Below are 20,207 nucleotides of genomic sequence, written 5' to 3'. Positions count from 1 at the left end.
TTTTTCTCCACAAAAAAGCCTCACAGAAGCTCATTTACTCTGGGCAACACTTCAGTCAGAAATGTATTTTGGTTTGCTTGTTAATATATCCTAAATAGATATCAACTTTGACTATTTAATTAATAGATTCAGGTGCTGTTTCTAGTCTCTCTTAATTAAGGGAAACATTGCATTTTTGACAAAGAACTCAGCTTAGGCTGTCAGGGCTCCTAACAAGCACACTATAATTACCTAAGTAATGCTAACGCATGAGAACAACAACAGGGGGCGGGGGAAGCAACTAAAAATTTCACTGAAATCCCATTTCCTTTACGGCAAATGAGAAAGTCTGTCTGCATGGAGAAGAGGTGCTACACACAGAAAGAGGCCAATGTCATGCCACTTACGCCTAACCATTAAAGAGCTCTTAACACTGATGCAGAAACATTGTGAAGGTTTTAAATAGGGGTTTTTTTTGCCATGAATACGCAAATACACAGGAGGTGTTGGGATTCTAAATGTTCTGCCATACAGGAAGAGGTGGATCCGAGTGTAAGGAAAATTTTGACCATTTCACTCCAAATGTGTAACGAATCTATATGCCCTTTCATTGTCATAAAACATAGGGAGCTCAACACCTACTTCAAGGATAAGCATTTTCTTTTTTCTGAGCAATCTCAAACTACAGCAGTAATCACAATTAGGCAACAAGGTTGTACCCAGGGCAAAGACCAATCTGGCTGAAAGAACTACCATTTCCACTACCCAAAGCTTCAAAGGATCTTTAAACTCTTTGGGACATAGACATATATTTTGTTTGGAAAGGAAACACCACATTATTGATACTACTGCAAGATAAACAACAGTATTAGGACTAATCAGTACAACGGCTTTCATTCCCCATCCAAGATGCCACAGAAGGTTTCTTCTCTTTATTTCATCCTAGCTCTCTACCAAGGAACTGGCACCTATGGGTGCACAAAAAAATGCAGCATTGGAGGAGCAAGCCTTACAGAGCCTATCTCCCAAGTTCCTCAATTCCCAGGAGAAGCGGCGGCCCAAAATTACATGCCTGCTCTCCCTACAAAATACATGAAGGAAGTTGCATGCCTGAGAATAGCAAAAGGGTGGGGAGGGGGAGACAAAAAAAGCAACATGAGCAGCAGGGTTGATTTACCAATAGCACGCAGCAAGGAGATGTACCATCAACCCCAGCTTTCCCCAGGTTTATGTCACATAGAGATCAACAACTTTAGGAGAAAGTTCAGGGTGCCAAGACTACACCGACCCCCTCATAAAACACAGGCATGAAACAGAAAGGCAAGACCCATCGTCTCCTTTGCCCATCCGTCTAAGGGGCAGCATTCTCGCGTAGTCTGAGCCGTACATCATTTCGATACAGCCTTCCTTGCCTTTTCCCTGGAAGGTATCATAACCTCCACCCAGTACTCCCTTGGTAGCGCATCCGGGTTCCCTGGCACAGCCAGTCACCACACTCTCCTAAAACTGTTTGGGGTTTGCATAGGTTTACAGACAGAAAGAGAGTCCCTGTGGATTTTGGTTCCTTTTTACAACACTGAATACTCATCTGGAGAAGAACAAGAACCCAAGCCTCCTGCTTCCCGAGATGAGTGTCCCGTCTACCAAACCGCACAGTTACGCTGTCTATCCCATGCACAGTTAGACAGCTACAGATAAAGACAGAGCAGAAGGAGGTGCTGTTGTGAAAGGCCGGACCCAAAGGTAGCACTCGTAGATTGGTCTTCACAGAACAGACAAGCATTTCTTTCATTTCTGCCATGACTTGTGTATAACAGCTGTAGGTGCCCAGCTTCTCATCACTATCATGTCTTACACACTCCTAAACATGTCCAGACTTGGAGGCACAAGGAAATTTTACAGGTAAATCATAGATATCCACTGATTTTAGGAGCATCAAAAAAATACGTAAGCAAGGGTTTGTTTCCTTTTTAACCATTTGAAATTTGGACCACTGCAATTAATAAACCAAAACCTGAAACAGAGATTATTGGTTTTGTGCACCAACAAATTAAACACTTCCTAGATTACCCTGATTTTACCTCTAAGTGCCTGTGTCCTAGCGATAATCAGTCCCCAACTTAAGTGCTAACTCACTCCTGGAATCCTGACATGATCATGCATCAGATGGCAAATTGATTTTCATGTAGCACACTTAAGAGTATCTTCATCAAGCATGCAGCACAGGCCTTGGGATTAGTGTTTCTTTTTCTGATTTTATGTTGGTTAATATCATCGGTAAACAAGAAATTTGGATAATGCCTTCTAATGCCTCTCTATTCCCTTCCTTTTAGTTTTACTTAAAAGGATGGTATCAATTACTTATTAAGAGCTACCCACAAGCAAAAGTTCCCTGGTATTAGCCTGAAATACAAGCGTAGACAAAGAATCCTTACTGCTAGCGGCTCAGCACCAGAAGGTACAGTGGAACAGTCTGAGATATAATGAAATGTTGGGTTCCCTTTGCTTTTTGTCATTTCTTTTGTTCTTTATCTTGTAACAGTCAACATACCGATTGCCTAGTCACCTGTTCTTTGCTCAGGCACTGACTATAAGCAGACTAATATGCACGCACCAACACTCAGTATTAACACTAAAAAAACCCACTGAAAGAACAGGACATTTTTAGCCATTACAGATGATAATTACATTTCTTTGTCAGTATCTTGGCCATTCCTATCAAGAATTATGTTCTCATAAGCCAAAGGAGCAAGACTGAATGCAACCTTTCTTGGGTTTTTTTGTATTTGCATAAAGCATAGAAGCAGCCTACCATAATTTATGACGATCATAAATTTAGTATAGATGAACTCATTACAGTTAACAGCAATACTTTATTCACACTGGTTCCCCACAAAATGTAAGCTTCAAATCCAATTATTCCTTAAGAGTTTTGTAGGTAAACAAAACACCATTTAGGATTTGAAAACAATGCATCTTTCTGCAAACAGAAGCAGAAAGAAAAAAAACAACAAAGCTAGCACGGGACTATGCAATAGTTTCATTCTGTAAGAAGATTAACAGAGAGCAGAAAGCTTTGGCTCTGGCAGGGAAAAGAACATACACTTTGTGCTAGTAGAGTTCCCTGTAATTGTAAGTGGAATTTCATCCTGTTTGTTAATGCACCTCTTCAGAGATAAAAGAAATCACACAGGGAAGAGGAAATAGCATCCTTATTTCTGTCCAACATCACCTCAACTAAAGCCCATTCTGATTTTAGCCCTTGTCAGGTACAACACGCACACCCTCAAATGAGCTATCTGCAATGTATTGTTACAGTGCAGTACAAAGTTTTGATAAGTGGTCCTGCCATTTTAATTGTGCTCAGCAGGGACAATCTGGTCAGGCGTTTTTCCGGTGCTTGTTGAATTCAAGCTATATCCGGAGACCAACTGTTCTCTATCCTGCCTTCCCCAATTAAGTGTGTGTATAAGGGCGGAGAGGCGAAGGTGGGAATTACGAGAAAAAGAGATAATGAAATTTTCTTAGAGTACATAAGACTGCCCTTAAAAAAGGTTGAAAACAGGTACTGAATGTAATACACATAATTTCAATCACAAAGGTTCAGTAACAATAGATGTGAAGGGGAAGAAGACTAGACTACACAGAAGGGACCCAAAAGCCAAGGGCTCCTGTGAAAGTTACAGGAAAGACCAGAAGACCAGAACATTTATGTTTAAAATCCACAGGCCAGAATTGTTCACAGCACGAGGAGCTCTGTAACAGCCCAGCGCTCACCGCAGCAAAGCAAGTTCACTGCAGGTTACAACAACAACTCCGTTTAACTTTATCATCCCATGTACAGCTGCAGTCTTGAAAGAAAATGAATGGAAACCGTACGGGTTTTACTGCTTGTAGAATCAAACTTGAAAAAAAAAAAAAATACAAATACCTATCTGTGATTATGTTGAACTTCACCCAAACAACCTGCAGTTCAAGCAAAGAGCCTCAAGTGAAGAGCGTCACCGCAAAAGAAACACTGCCAAGACAAGTGGAGCGCTTACCTCTTTACTCCCAAACTTGCTTGTATGTATCAGCAATTCACTGATGGCAAACATGCCATCTTGGACTCTAGCCTATTTCCCTTTGGGCAGGAGAGGAAAAAAGGCCGTGAAGTTTATTTTGGACTTGAAATTAATGAGTTTGATAACATGATGAGCTAATGATATTATTACTGCTTTGAAGAAGGAGCAGCAAGATTACTGCAAACTCTGCCACTTTCCTTTCTGGTTCCACTCCTGCTCTCTGCCTAATCAAGGAGGGGAGATGAAGAGTCAAAGAAGAAAAAATATTGGAGGGGAAGAACGCACAAGTGTGGCATCAAATAGGTAACACTCAGTCTCAAGACAAAAGTTCCCTTAGAATACAGTGTATTAAAAGCCATAAGGGGATAATCAATGCGCTTATTGATTTAGATGCCTACACATTAGCTTAGCAGCTTATTAAATCCATCAGCATCATCTGAACAGAATCCAGGCACAACAGCATCCTATTTGGTCGCCGCTCTCAGATCAATAGGGTTTGCTCTTCTCCATTTTGCACTCGCAAGCCGTGCACCCAGGTACACCCTGGCTCTTCGGAGAGGGGCTTTCCTGCTATTTTTTGTTTGTTTGTTTGTTTTCAACCGCTCTCCCACTTTTCGCTCATCCCTCCTCCCACCTTCCCCTCACGCTCGGCGGAGAGCCCCGCTGCCATCCTCCCGGCAGCGAGCCGCCAGCCTGCGCCTCCTTCACTCCGCACCCCCCGGGAGGGGACGGCGTCCATCTCACCCGGCGGGGGAGGACGAATTTCAGCCGGGGCCCGACCGCGCCGGCGGGATCATTGTGCCCTTCCCCGACCCGCCGACATCCCCCCCCCCCCCCCCCCCCCCGACCCGGGTACCCTCCTCCGCCGCCGGGCCCGGCCCGGCCGCCCCCCCCCCACCCTCGCTGGCCGGCGCACAAAGGGCTGCGCCTGCCGGCGGCACCGGCACCGCGGCCGCCGGACCGAGCCGGGCCCGGCTCGGCTCCTCTTGTCGCCGCCGCAGCGGGGGGCGGGCGCGCAGGGGCCTGCCCAGAGGGGCGCCCGGCGGAGCCGGGGCCGCCGCCGCCGGCAGCGTGCGGGAGCGGCGAGGCGGGGGGCGCTGCCCCGGCCGCGGAGGGGCCGGCACGGCGCGGCGCGGTGCGGTGCGGGCAGGGTCCGCCGCCCGCCTTCCCTCCACCCGCCCCCCCCACCGCCCCGCAGCCCGGCACCCGCGCCTCGCCGGCGGAGCAGCACCAACCTGCAGTCCCCGCCGCCGCCGCCTCCTCCTCGGGAAGAGCCGGAGCTGCCTCTGCCCGCCTCAGCCTCCAGCCCCGGGGCGGGCGGCCTTGCCCGCCTCCGCCTGCTGCTGTCCGCGGTGCCCCCCCGGCGGCGGCGGCGGGCTGGCTCGGCGCCGCTGCCCTCGGGAGGCGGGGAAGGGGCGAGCGGGGCGGGCGGCGGCGGCTGCGGGAGCCTCGCTCATTGAGTGCGGCAGCCCCAGCTGTCGCCGCCGCTGCTCCCCGCAGCCGCTACTTCCTGTGCAGCGATGGTTCAGTTCCTCCCGGGCCGCCGAGGGAGGAGGAGGAGGAGGAGGAGGAGAGGGGGAAGGTCGGGTCAGATAGCGGGGGCGGCAGTGCCCGCCGCCGCTCCTCTCACCCGGCCCCGCCCCGCCCCGGCCAGCGCGGCGGGACCCCCGCCGACCGCCCTCGCCGCACCGCGGCGGGACGCGATGCGGCGGAGCCGCTCCCGCTCCCCCGCCCCCGCCCCGCGCCCGGCCGCCGCCTGCGCCCCCCGCCGCCGAGCGGCCGCCAGGGGGCGCCGCCGCTCCCGCCCGAGGCGCCCCTCGCCGCGGCCCCGCTCCTCCCGAGACCGCTGGCGGCGGAGGCGGGGGGGAGCCGGTGGACCTCGCCGGCGGGTGTGGGGCCATCGGTCGGCCCCGGGGCGGGCAGTGCGGCGCCCCCCGCCTCCCCACCGCTCGGCCGGGGCCGAAGCGCCGCTCCCCTGCCTCAGGGAGCGGCGGCGCCTGCCCCCCCGGCCCCTCCCGTGAGGAGGGGGGAGCCGCCTCGCTCGGGCGCGGTCGCTCACCGGAGCCATGGCTCGATTTCCCGCCGGCTGCCCTCAGGGAGAGCGGTCCGTGTCCTCCCGCCTGGCCGGGAGCGCGTCCCACCACCGCCGCGGCAGGGAGGTGCGGGGGCCTCTCCCGCCCGCGGGCCTGGCTCCCCCCACCCCCCGCCCCGGCCAGGAGCCCGGGGCTGCCGCCCCTCGGGGCTGGGGGCGGGCGGGCGGCCTCCCGCGGGGGTGTAAGTGAAGCTCCCGGTGTACGTACGCAGGGTCTGGGGATCTGTGTGGACGAAACGCGAAGATGGCACCGTGAGGAATCAATAACGGAAATTCTCAGTAACGCAGGAGGCCGCTACGTAACGCTATCGATAAATAAACATACAGTCCCGGGTCCGAATGAGGAAAAAAGCGGTAAAGCGGGGCTGTAGGGGTGACGCTCCACATGCAGTGTCAATCGTACACGCTGCCAAGGACTGGATTTGATGGAAGCTTTTCGTGAAAGGAGCAGGATCTCACCTAGGTTATTTGATTTCGAGCAAATGTAACGCCATAGACTGGCAATAGCTTTGTGTTCCTCCATGTACCATAAAGAAGCAGGTCAGAACATATCAAAGGGAGTACCAGTTCGGTCCTTTTTCCTCAGAATAAGTCTTGAAAGATAACGTTTTTGTTTGGAATCTTACTCGTTCTCCTCAGGGTGTGACAGGACTGCGTGCGGGGGCTGCAGCAGCTGCGTTTGTCCTGGCCAGAGAAATTCAACTCGATGAGGCTTTTCTGGACGATAATGAGTAGGGGTAGGGAGGTCTTCCTCTCCTTTCTTGGGTGCAGCATGACAAAGTGTCAAAGCTTGGAAGTTACAAATCTTTTATAAGAAAAAACTTCTAAATTGTAACAGCATTTTCAAATGCCAGTATCTAGTGTTATCCTTCAGACACCTTACTGATGCCACTAAATAATTTGGTTTACTTTTCAAAATGGTGAGTGCTTGCAATTCTCAAAGCTTTTTGTTCGAGATTGCATATGTTCATTACCTCTGAAAGTCAGTTCCTTTTATTTGGTTCCAGAATGTGGATTTTGAGGAGACTAATGTTAGGCAGTAACACGGTAAGACAGTGGTCACAGTGCTCTCTGGATCATCACAGTAAAGCAAATACTACCCTCAGCAGTTACGGGACACCTGTTAAAAAAAGTGGTTTGAACAGTTATTTAGGTTCCAAATGTTCCCCTCTTTCACCTGCGGTATGTGACATTCAGAACATCAGAACTCGACCTACTTTAGAAAAGTACACAGAAGTAATAGCTAGATATTTATGTTCTGTGTTTACTTGAAGTGCCATTAAATCCCTTAATAGCTTTGCTTTTACTATCATTGCAGAACTCACTACTGGTTTCCAGTTGTACATGAGTTCCAGTACGAGGCAGAGATTCTGCCCTTAGGTCAGGTGCGTATGCTGCTTTTTCTTCTATCATCTCCTCCAGCACAGCCTCTTACTGGCAGTTCTGATCAGCCTTATCTAATGCTGCTCAGCCCACGCTGGCTTGGCCAATCACAAAATCTTTGGCCGATCTCCTATGCTGGTGTAGCTTTATAGTAGGCTGCCATAAATTACAGCAGCCTCTGTGGCTTCCTGGAGAACATTGCAGGTGATTTCAGTCCCTCGCATAGCTCAGAACTGAGACAGGGCAAAGGCAATTTAGCATTTCTCTAAGGGTCCCAGCACTGAGCCTCCTGTTCGTCTTCATTTTCCACACTGGTAGTACACAGGTATTTGCAGCTTATTTTTCTGCAACTTCTGGGTTTGCACAACGATGCACATAGAGTACAGCTTCCATTTTTTATCTGTGTGAACTTCTAGTATACCTCACAAGTCTGTTTCCAAATAAGAAGTTGCTCATTCAAGGCAATGATCTAATAGAAGTAGCTTATGACAGTTTGATTGCAGAAACAGAGCATGACAATTTCTTCAGTCAGAAGACTTTTCAGATTGTCAGGAAGACAGTTAAGCTTACCTGACCCGTTTCTGGTCTACTCAAATTTTAACTACAGCAAAGTGTAAATTCCCTTTTTTTTATGTATACTGGCAGTCCTACTTTGCAGTGCTTATGTGCTTATAGTGTCCAGTGAGAGTGTTGTGCATATAACAATCAAATGATCACAACTAAAATCTGAAAGGATGGTGCATTCATGGGGTATTTTAGCATGAGACAGGTAAAGAAGAAAAAGAGAAAGAAAAGAAAATACATTTAAAGTTTGGGAATAAAACTGAAACAGCATGAAAAAAAAATCCCAAAAGGTAGCACCTATGAAGTTTGCCAAGAAATTAATTTCCACCTTCCTGCTCAGCTGTGTTCTGACATCTTACTGGCAAATAGCATCTTCTCTTTCTCAGCTGGTAAGAGAGCTCTGTGAAGGGCTGACCGTTACCTCTGGAGTGAAACTGAGAGCAACTGTCCTGATATTTATCCATTATCATCCCCAGGCTCTTCCACAGAAGCAATGTTTGCTATGTGCATGAAGCAAGATTTCACATGTAGCACTACTAGCCTTTTCTATTGAGCAAAAACCACTTAATATATCAAAGTGGTTGCAATCTACTTGAGAGCATCAGGAAAGCAGTTGTTTCAGATCACCCCAACAGGTCTGCAGGGTCTGCTGGGAAGAAAGTCTCTTACATTGATCTTCACTTGTCAATTTTTCTGAAAATGTGAATATAATTAGGAAAAGCAGATTTTCTCTCCACCCGAAGAGACTCTCTTAGTTTTTGAAATGTACCCCTTTTGTACCCATTGCACCTGCTATAGCTCCCCCTGCCCAAATCTCATCCTGGTTTCTCAAACCATTAGTTAGAAATCACTGGAGGACATTTCTGTGTTAGTTTTCAATTCTGAGCTGTGTCTGAATCATGTTCAACACCGGGGTCGGAAGGCAGCTTGCAGCAAAGCCCTGATCAACTTCTGGAGTGAGCAGAAGCCGGGCAACCATTTGTAGTTTTGTACAGCAGGTACTGTATGAGCCACCATACATCAGCTGCTGAAAGGTCAAGGAGACTTGAAGCTGATGCTGAATTGGGTCTCATCTGTACTTGAAAATTCGGGGGCGCTCTGGCAAGCGCAGATATGCAGCATTGGTCACATAAGTGAAAGCATGACAGCCACAACACTGTTATTTTCTAGTGTTGACACATCCTATCCTAAATTTAAGCTGTAATTAATTTGGGGTCTTAACCAAAACCACATGCCAACACAATGCATTAATGTGCATGTGATACAAAAGATACAGAAAGCCAGAATTCATCTCCTGAAGAGGTTAATACTTTAAATCCAACCTAACTGAATATCCGCTTAGCTTACCAAATGTTCAACATTGCCTTTATAATCGTTACTACAGTATTCTCTGCTTTGTTGTGTTCTCAGTGGTGTTGTGCTGTTGATATTGACAAATGAACAGAAATCTGTACTGTGAACACAGCTTCCCAACAATTACCTGAAAATTAATTACTGTAAGAGCTGAAATTTCTTAATGCATAAAACATTTTTTTTTTCCTCTGGGAAAGTGTAGTCTGCTTTCATTTGGTCATTTTGGGGTTATACAAGCATTAAAAAAAAGTCCTATCACCATGATTATGAATACTTCCAGTATGTTAGAAGAAATATGACTAGAAATAAAGAAGCCACATGCTAAAAATACATGTATAGCAGGCATTTCAGAAGGGACTGCTGATTTGGAGTGCCTAACAGTGCATACTTTAAGGGGCCAGCTTTTCAAAAGCTGTTGAGTTTGTATAAACAGTTCCCTTCCAGATGTCTCCATTACAGCTTGATTTTTTTTTCTCTCTTCTCTCAGTTCTAGTGTTGGTCTCTATTAGGAATGAACTGAGAAAGTCTGATAGACAGGGTTGCTTATGAGACTGGGACACAGGAATTCCTCTTTTAGGAATGCTAGGTCATTTTAGCCAGAGGTGTCATCCCCAGATTTTCATCTCTGTATGCAGAGTTGAAAAAACTTCAGGCGGCTAAGCAAAATTTAAGCAGAAAACTTGGGCACCACTGTGAGCTGGGAGGTATGGAAGGCAGCTTAAATTCCCTTCCTGCACTTTAGATGCCTAAGTGCTTAACTGCCATTGTGGTGGGAGATGGACTTTAAATCATATTAAATCCAAGTGTAATTTAATTTGGATTTTCCTGATGACTTGTACATTTTTGAAGAAGAACTTAATGAATCTACATACTGCCAGCAACAGATAAGTATGTGCATATGCTTTACACATCCGTATCTTTCAAAAGGGTTATGAAGTTTCAATAAATACAAATAAAAAGAAATGCAACATTACACTACTTTATTGGGCAGAATTATGGAAAATCAGATTTGTATCTTTTCCACTGGAAAATTAATTCTACTTCTTTACAGAAGAGTCTTCCAATACAAAAATCACATGATGCTGGGAAATAGGTCATGCTGCTCAACAAAGAACAAAACCTCACACAATACAAATATACAATACACATTTTGTTGTAACTACAGATCCCTATACTTTCTCTTGAAATTGCATTTGTTATCTTCGGGTGCCCTGAGGTGAATTTTAGTTCTGTTCTTCTCACAAGGCACTTGGACCTGAACGAAACACTCTTGATTTATACTGAAATTGCATATTTTTTGCTGTAATCTAAGGGCTGTATCTTATACATCTTCTTAAGGAAGAAGTACCCATTAATGTTAGCAGGAGTTTTTCTGTAAAAGGAAAGCAGCATCGCAGTCTTATACATAATTGAATCTGAGGAAATGCTGGATAAACACTACTTTGATTTAACCTCTCTTAGCAGTATATATTTAACCCCTTTCTCAGCAGTATCTTTTCAACCTCAAAAGCCCGAGCGAGGCTTGTTCTCCTAGCAAGGCCTGTTTCCTGCTGATAACGCAGGGAGTCCAGCTCAGTGAAAACATCTGTACTGTAGATGTTGAGTGTCAGGTGAAATGAATCGAGCACATGCTGTGTTGTGTGGCTGCAGAAGCGTGGGTCTGGAAGGGACGCTGGAGATCACTTAGCCCAGTGCTCTTTTATCTGGTCCAAGGGCTACATAACCACCTCAGGTAAAATTAAAGGATCTTGTAATGCACCCACACTGGTTTTCACGTACAAAGAGAAAGCCTTAGGTTCAGCTTTAAGTATCTCTTTACTAGGTTTCCTTTCATGAACTTGCTTATTTTCTTGCTTACATGCATGGAAAGATGCATGTATATCTGACACTGAGTTTTGGTGCCCTGTTCCATCAACCACCTTCTGACAGCTTAAGAATCATGCATGGTTCCCAGAGCACATGTGAAAGAGACTGGTCCAGCTGATCTATAGAACGCATAGGATCAAGGAGGCAGAGCTGAGTTTACTGGGGATTCTTAATTCTGAATTTTCTGATAATTACCATAGACGTAGGAAATGGATTTGACATTATTTGAGTCTTTAAAGCAATTTTGGAAGCTTAGTCAATTGATTTTCCTTTGCATTGCCAGAATGGTGGATGGGGGCCAAAATGTGAATGCAAATGAGATTCCTCAGCTTCAGGGCTGCATTAGGAGAGCTTCTCCATCAACCGCAGTACCTTGCTTTCTAGCTCTAGTGGCATTAGCCCACCATTCAGTTTCGTTATGTTTTAATGGCAGCCAGCACCGAAGGCAGTACCTCCATACTTATAATTGAATGTTGACAAACCAACATACCTATTTCATGCACTGCTCCAGCAAAAACTACCCACTCGGAGCTAAGCCGTCGCTGCTGTTTTTGGCCGGAGCTGCTGGCAGGCTGCCCTGTTATGTATAAACATGTAAAACACGAAAAGATAAAAGGCTGCAATGTGCCAAATCCCTAATATAGATAAAAACTTGATTTCCTACCTCTGTGTGGAAGAAGTTGCTTTTTCCTGGTTTTGGAAGCATTTGCAGTTCAGCAAGCTGCTGTTACATGGAAGGGAATATGCTTTCCCGCTATGGTTTTGATACCCTTCAAAATGCTTTTCTGGAGTAATCCATGGCTTTGCCAGCCTGAAACTCAATAAACATGATTTTCAAAGGACAAGGATTTAGTGGCACTGCTGTATGTATCATAAAATAAATCTCCATTGATTTATTAATCTATGAATGAAGCCAGAGAAGATTGTCCAATATTATCTGTCATCATCATATACAATCCTTGATCTATGGACCTAACTCCTTTGTTTCCCAGGTGTGGTTTGGTGATGCTAGCAGGGTCAGACTGGCATAACAACAATGTACCCCAGAGGAAAACCAGACCCTATCTGTGCCATCAATTAATGTCATAGGCTAAGGGTATTAGATAAGCCCCCAAACCCAGGTGGGAACTAGTATGCAAGGGTGTGGCAACATTTCCATTAGACAGGCTTATTTGTATGTTTTTTGTAGTCTTTCTGTATGTGTTAATCTTTCCACATGAGTAATTTCTCCAAGACATCACCAAGATGAAAATTGAATGTCACAGTATCTGTTTGGTCTGTACATCTGTTACTGATGCTCTGGTTTACATAATACCGGTGAAACGTTGTGCAGTTTAGAGTACACACCATTTTTTATTGCAGCTTTCAATGTAATTGCCACATTTCTGAAGCTAAGGAGAGAAGAGAAAGGAGCTGGTGGACATCCCCCTCCCTCCCCTCCGAGAGAATGAAAGGTATTTATAATTCACACAGCCTTAGAAATCCCATGGCTGATGTATCGTTGCTTCAAAATCTACATTCATGAACCACAAGTTCTGAGAAATGCCAGTTTTACAGTCATGTTACTGGCTGGATTTGCCAGAAATGGAAATGAGAGTAAGGTACGGCAGATTCGGTGTCAGCAGCAGCACTTTAGCGTATCTGCAGTTGGGAAGAAATGTTTGGATGCATTTGTGTCAGAATAGAAAACCAGCAATTACTGATAGGGAGTCTCTGAGGCAGATCCAAGTGGATCATCATATGAAGCAGACTGTCTCTGCTGTTAGATGAACCCTGCCCCCATTTTTGAAAGAACCAGGGATTCATGAAGTGCTGGTTAAGTGTAATGCACAGTAATCAAATGCCCAAGTAAGAAAATCTGCTGCAAAGAAAACGGACAACAGGTGCTCCACAAGTTTCAGTAGGGAGACTGGGGATGCAAAAGCCTGTTATCATTGTGCTTGCTCCAGTATATATACTCAGAATGAAGAGATCATTATAGCAAAATAAGTGTGGGACTGCTAATCTGGAGTCTAGATTAGAAAGTGCTCCCCATGCAAAACTTTTCTGGTTAGAAATAGTGTATCCATTAATCCAAGTGCAGGAACTATAACTGACTTCATGGTAAGACTTACACCTCTGTGAAACCATATATAAGTCAGTAATTAAAGGATTCATGGAAGAAGCACTTCCCGTTGTAAACCAGAGGCTGAGTTTGGGGAACTACTAAACATCCTTGGTGAGACAGGAAAAATAAGATACCTAAATAACTAGTTCCTAATATACTTGCTGTAGGTAATCTGGTGGTAAAGACATAGTTAACATTTCAGAGCTCAAACCAAACAAATCCAAAGCAACATATAGGCAAGAGGTTTTGAGTAGAGTAGCATAATGGCTAAGAGTTGAGTTCGCTAGTAACAGCGTGTGAATCACTAGGAGAGAGAGGGGACAGGCAGAACAGAACAGGAGGCCACCTGAAACCATCCCGGGAAATAGCTTTACACTACAGAGTGAATCTAATCAAAAGGGTGAGTGGATATTTGCAGATCTTCCAGAAGATCTCTGCATATTAGTGCTTCAGAAGGGAAGCTGGAAGTTGTAGAATTGACATGGCATTTGACATTTGCCAGGAGAGGCCAGTAAAGGCGCTGCAAGAAGCAAAGGATACTTATCTTCTGTAATACACCCACAAGGCACATGGTCTAAGAACAGAGACCTTTTTTGTATAGCCCTATTTATAAGTCAGGATTCATCAAATTATCACTTGAAGAATGGAAAAGATACTAGTGAGAAGCTGCGTGACAAAGTTCACTGTCCCACACATGAATCCTTCTGCTTCAGTCTCACTAAAGACCACTGAGGGGAAACTGAGCTTCCTAAATCATTACGGGAGGCTACACACAGAATTACTATTTCACACGTTCTCCAGGATGATGGGACCAAATCAATCATCACTAAAGACACAGAAGCCTTGTGCAGTGCCTTGGATTCAGCAACGCTGTGCTGCATTGGAGTATCAAAAAGCTGCTGCTTCTTTCTTGGTTTTGGGGGATGAGACACAGCTGGTAAGTGTTTCTGCAGGCAGCACAGCGTCAGGAGCCTCACTACTCACCGACCTTTTGCAGGCTTGGATAATCACGGGGCTTCCCACCAGAACCTGTGGGATTCCCACACTGCAGCGTGAAGTGCAGTGGCTGGTGCCACTGGGCCCTGCTAGACACTCACCTGTGCCAAATGCAGATGCGGGGAGAGCCAGGAGACAGGAATTAACTCCAGTCATTCAATACCACACAACAGCTACCAGCACTCAGCACGCCTTGAATGGGTGCTTGGAAGTGGAAAACTGGAGACAGTCCCTGGGGTGGGACCGGCTGGGATGGGTCCGGCCGGTGCTGGCTGGATCCTTGAGGGACATGCAGGCAATGTGAACCCTGCGTGACAGGCTCACCACAAACCAAAGCCACCCTCAGGCTGATGAGATGGGACAGTAACTGATGGACGTGGACACCTTAGCAAACAGACCAAAGCGCGGCAAGCTGTGCAAGATGTCAGTCCAGACCAGCCTGAAGACTTGTGATAGACGGTTGTCTACTATGTGCACTAATGAATTTCAGTGGAGATTTGAAGGAGAAGAAAATAATAATAAGAATAAACTCTTGGCAAATTCATAAAATGTGAAGAAGTCCAATTACTTGAGCAATTAGAACATCTGCGAAATACCTTCTGAGGTTTTTAAGTTCAAGGAAAAGAGCAGGTAGTCTTTCCTTTGTTTAATAATTTAAATGCAGACAGGTACCAGTTAAGGTTCTACAGCAAATAAATCACAAATATGAAATATTGACTTCCCACATTTTTTAATAAGTTCCATTCTTTATCAAAAGTGCTTGGCACAAATTAGTATTGTTGTGGTTTAACCCCAGCCAGCAAATAAGCAGCACGCAGCCGCTCACTCACTTCCCCCCCCCCGCCTCCAGTGGCATGGGGGAGAGAATCAGGAAAAAAAAAAAGTAAAACTCACGGGTTGAGATAAGAACAATTTAATAGAACAGAAAGGAAGAAACTAATAATGATAATAATAACAATAATAAGATGACAATAATAATAACAAAAGAATTGGAATATACAAAACAAGTGATGCACGATACAATTGCTCACCACCTGCCAACTGACGCCCAGTTAGTTCCCGAGTGGCAATCCCTCCCAGCCCCACTCCCCCCAGTTTATATACTGGGCATGACGTCACATGGTATGGAATCTCCCTTCGGCCAGTTTGGGTCAGCTGCCCTGGCTGTGTCCCCTCCCAACTTCTTGTGCCCCTCCAGCCTTCTTGCTGGCTGGGCATGAGAAGCTGAAAAATCCTTGACTTAGTCTAAACACTACTTAGCAACAACTGAAAACATCAGTGTGTTATCAACATTCTTCTCATACTGAACCCAAAACACAGCACTATACCAGCTACTAGGAAGAAAACTAACTCTATCCCAGCCAAAACCAGGACAAGTATCAAATTAATTTTCTTTTTTACTGATATATCACTCAGTACATTAAGAATGCAAAAATTAAGTATTTGGATAAAAGTATGTTGAAGTAGGTAATTATTTTAGTAAGTATATATATAGATTCTGTTTGCAAGAAAGAAGTATGAAGCAGTGTGAAACTATATATGATTGCAAAATGACCAATTTGAATGCAATATTTTGCATTAATTCTGTTTTAATGCAATAATAATCAAATTATCCAAATGAAAAGAGAAAAAAGATGGACAAAAAAAACTTGATTGATTATATAAATCAGTGAACATCCAACTATGCCTTAAATCATGATTGAAATTACTATGGATTCAAAATTGGAATTACTGGGTACCACAATTTCCAATCCATGAAAAACTTTTGCATACAAAAAAGAGCTTTTTCCCTCATGCACAATTTGACATGGGAATATTTCTTGCAGCAGAGCTTTTAAAGCGCTAACTGTTGAAATGCTAAAGATAGGACACAGGCACGTACAGACACCCCTGAATATAGGCAGGTACGTTTTGCCTGACTCGCAGCTCCTCAGTTACTCTCCGAGACAGAAAAAATATGTAGGCTGGGGATGAGCAAACCGCATCCCCCACCTCGCAGCAGCCCATAAGCCTCTCGCTGCAGCCCGGGGAGCCAGCCGGGACCCAGAAGCGAAGGCTCCGATGCAGATGTGCACAACAGCCTGCGCGCCCACTGCGGCGTGCCGCAGGGAGCCGCGGCCTCGCCCGGGACTGCCCGCTCTCGTTGGGTTTGCAGCATACCTCTGGGAAAAGAGGTGTGACAAAGCGAGAGAGAAACTGGTCAAAACAGGCCATCGATCGCAACCTCTTGTGCCTTCCGCCCGGCTGAGCAACTTGAAGCAAAGCCGAGCTATGCGCCACGGCTCCTGGCACGCTGAAAGGTCGTCTTAGAGGTCCAGTGCTGTGAGGCCATCAGCTTCTCCCAACTTATCTAAGTGGCCATAAAACACAAGGGAGAAACAAATCCTTCTGCTTTGGATCCTGGAATAAAAAAACCCATTGTCCTACTGTCATATATCAACCTGCTTTTGTTTCACGTGCGTACAGACCAGCTTTCCAGTCGTAGGACTAGCTGTTGAAGTACGAAGAAGGTAGAGAGTAGAAGTTAATATCCTGATTTTCTTTTTTTCAGATGAACAAGATATTACTTCCTTACAATATATTCCACCATGCAGTTTACAGAACAAGTACTGATGATTAGAGTGTTTCATAAAACAGTCTGAACATGGGGTTTTGTGAAAAACACTAGAAGTTGCTGTTTCCAACTGGGAGACAGCTCATTAAAAGGCATGAGATCAGCTTAAATTCTGCCAAGAGGGAGAAACAAGAAGGCAAAAAGATCCCAAGGTAGTCTGTTACTAGTATGGATTATTTGCCTTGCTTTAAATTTAAGACATATTTAACAAAGGGGATGTTTTCAGTTACTCTTTGGAGACTTTAAAAATAAATTGACTCTGCTTTCTATAATTTTTCCTTGGGTTTAGTTGCTCAGGACTCCTGGGTTCTGCTCTGATAGCAGTCATTAAATCAGTGCATGATGCACACCAACATCTCAATGTTTATTTACCTACCTCTAAACTTGAGATGGTCTTCCTGGTTTTTAGTGGGCATTAATTATTTGATTGTAAAGTACAGTGGGACACCTATGCCTGAAAAATGCCTCTTGTGCCATTTGATAGCCTTTTAAGTAAATTCTCCCAAGCCTCCCCAGTGTGGCAGCCTCACCAATTAAATGGAAAGGGAATCCTACGTTCACTCAAGGATGTTCAGTGTGCTGAACCTACCCTCCCCTGCTGCATTTCTAGCTGCTGGTAACTGGCTCGTCTCACCGAGCAGTGCTCCGCAGCCTTGGCCCTGTCACCGGTCCGTATAGACAGCCCTTGCTTATCAGGGAGGGGGGATACAGACACCTTCTCACAGTGGAAGTCTGCATGGAGATGTTTTTTACCTTGCAGTATGGAGGTGGTTTTTACTCTAACTTGCTCCTTGTGAGCCTGATTCATCACCTAGTAAAGCAACGGGGACTTTTGCATTGACCGTGATTAGGAAGTGCAGCAGGCTTGGGCTGCTTGGGTTTGGGTCGTTAATAGGTTTTCAAAGCTTCACCAGCAATGTTGGACTATAAAATGCTGTACCTGTCTAGGGAGTTTCTGGCCATCAGCCTGGGATGACAGAGAAGAGGGGAGTTTTGCTTCCATTATGCTTTGAAATGTCACTGAGATAAGAGGAAATACCTGCAATCTTGAATTAAAGGTTCTCCATGCTCACTGGCTGAAGATCATATGCGTTTATGATCATAATATATAGATATACCTAACTATTCCCTTAGCAGTGTTAAATTTTATAGCTGTTGTTTTACAAAACCTGCTGTTCAAAGGAGTCTGAAATTATTAAGTCAGGAGTTTAAGGACAGCTTTTCTCAGAAAAAAAACCAAACCCAGCAACACAGGCAAATGAACTGCAGAAAACCAGAAACAATTAAGACAGGTCTTAAGAAAGATTAATTCAATGTAATTGCCTTGTCAGAAAGAAGAAGGGAATGTCATGTTCATGTTGTTTTCTCTTCGCCTAAATCAAGAAATGGAATTAAGTGAAACTGATGAAATCACAGCTCCGATTTGGCCTTGATCTGGCGGCTGTGCCAGACAGTGACAGCTGTAATCTCTGCCATGCATATGGCCATGGCACAGAGCAGGGAGTGCCGCCGGCAGCTCCAAGGAGCCCTGAATTACAGCTCTCTCCAAAGAAAATGCCTTCGTTTTCCCTCTCGTCCACTTGTCCCTTTCTTTCTTCTCCATTTTGTATACACTAAGCACTTTGCATGGGAGTGTTATATTCTATAATGTGATAGAAAATACGCACAGATATTTACAGTAAATACACACAGTATATGGCAGTTTTATTTGCTGATTGCCTGAATTCACCCACTAGTTAAAATGAAGATAAAGTCCATATTAAATGGAAGGGCAAAAGATGCTTTCTGAACACCATTGTCCTCCCAAATTCAAGGCAGAAAAGAACTAATCGTGGAGAGAGGAGGGCAAGGAGGTGGTCTCAGCAGCCAAGGGGACAAGGCGGTATTTTGTGCGGTGGAGGTGAACAGAGGCCCACAAGCTGTGGGAGCATGGTCTGGGGAATTCTGCACAGCCAGAAGTCATTATTAGGAAGCAAATAATAACTGATGAGAGACTTAATCAAAGACAGTGGAGAGTGGTATAGGATAAAATTGTTGATGATTGCTCAACAGAAACCATGAACTAGTCGAGTCTGCTTCCAAAATTGCAATCTGCCTGCCCAAGAAAGACAGGCAATATTTGTTGGGAAGTTCACTCTAAGAAAAAGGAGACCAACATCCTGCCCAAGGCAAACACAGAGACCACAGAAGTAGTGCTCTTCCTCTCCTGGGGCTGAGCCTTGTGCTGTAACTCGGATCATACAGCCTTCCAAACTTAACAGGCTATTCATTTGTAATGGTGCACAGCAATATTAGCATCACAGCCTCACATGACACTTAAGAAATTTTAGGACTTTGGTAGAATTTGGAGGCTACTGAATGAAAATAATTTCTGAATTAGGAACAGGAGTGCGGCCAGCCAACGGCTCTGGAAGCAACGCACACCCAGCAAGTGTGATGTGGATTGAGGGATTCAGTTTCGATGCTCCAACTTGTATGTAGACAGAAACCTGTGCAGTCAGGGCGGCCTCACTGCAGCAGCAGCAGGACCTCTCCTCAAAGGAAGTAAACCTGACCGAATCATTCAGGATGGCAACATGGTAACAACTCATGGGAAAGAAGAAGAACCAAATAAGCATTGGTTTAGCACAAAATCATGCCTGAAGACAAATTTAATCAAGACACCAAAGACTTGACAAGAAGATTGTCCTTAGTTTCCTACACATCACCTCTTGATGACTGGGTAATAAATAAGATTTGGGATTTCTCGAATAGCCCAGCCTGTTTAGCTTAATAAAGAGAGAGTGATAATTAGATCATAGGCTGTAAATATCTATCTGCATGGGAACAGAAATCTGATAAGCGAGGGCTCTTCCAGCTACCAAAGAAAAAAGTCCAATTGACTAGCTGAAGCTATAAACTCAAACTAAAAATGACAAAATCTGAAATGTGAGGCTAGATAGCCATTACCAACCTGTACTAATGTTGGATTTCCCATTTCTGGCAATCCATTAGAAAGCTGTAGCAATGGTTATGGTGGATTTCCTGCTTCTGACAATCTTAAAACTGAAAAAACAAAAGCTGTGTTGGGGGGGGGGGGGGGTAGAGTGGGTTTTTCCCCAAAAGACATGGTTCTAATAAGATTTTTGGGAAGGTGGGTTGTGTTGTGGAGATGCTCACCCTCCATAATCAAAACTCCATGCAGTTTGT

The 20,207-nt window shown here is 45.2% G+C and overlaps 1 protein-coding gene across 1 annotated transcript in view; it reads right to left on the bottom strand.

The window, feature by feature from the left end:
• The window catches only part of AGPAT3 (1-acylglycerol-3-phosphate O-acyltransferase 3), a 92,633-nt gene extending 86,938 nt beyond the window's left edge, over positions 1-5,695 (bottom strand). Inside the window, exon 1 of the mRNA XM_030020213.2 lies at positions 5,279-5,695. The gene's annotated coding sequence lies outside the window, so the exon portion shown is untranslated. The remainder of the gene's footprint in view (positions 1-5,278) is intronic.
• Between the last annotated feature and the right edge of the window lie 14,512 nt (positions 5,696-20,207).

Source organism: Aquila chrysaetos, chromosome 7 (assembly GCF_900496995.4).
Source record: "Aquila chrysaetos chrysaetos chromosome 7, bAquChr1.4, whole genome shotgun sequence".
NCBI classification, from domain to species: Eukaryota; Metazoa; Chordata; class Aves; order Accipitriformes; family Accipitridae; genus Aquila; species Aquila chrysaetos.
The sequence above is the reverse complement of the archived record's forward strand: the minus strand, read 5'-3'. Positions and strand labels throughout refer to the sequence as shown.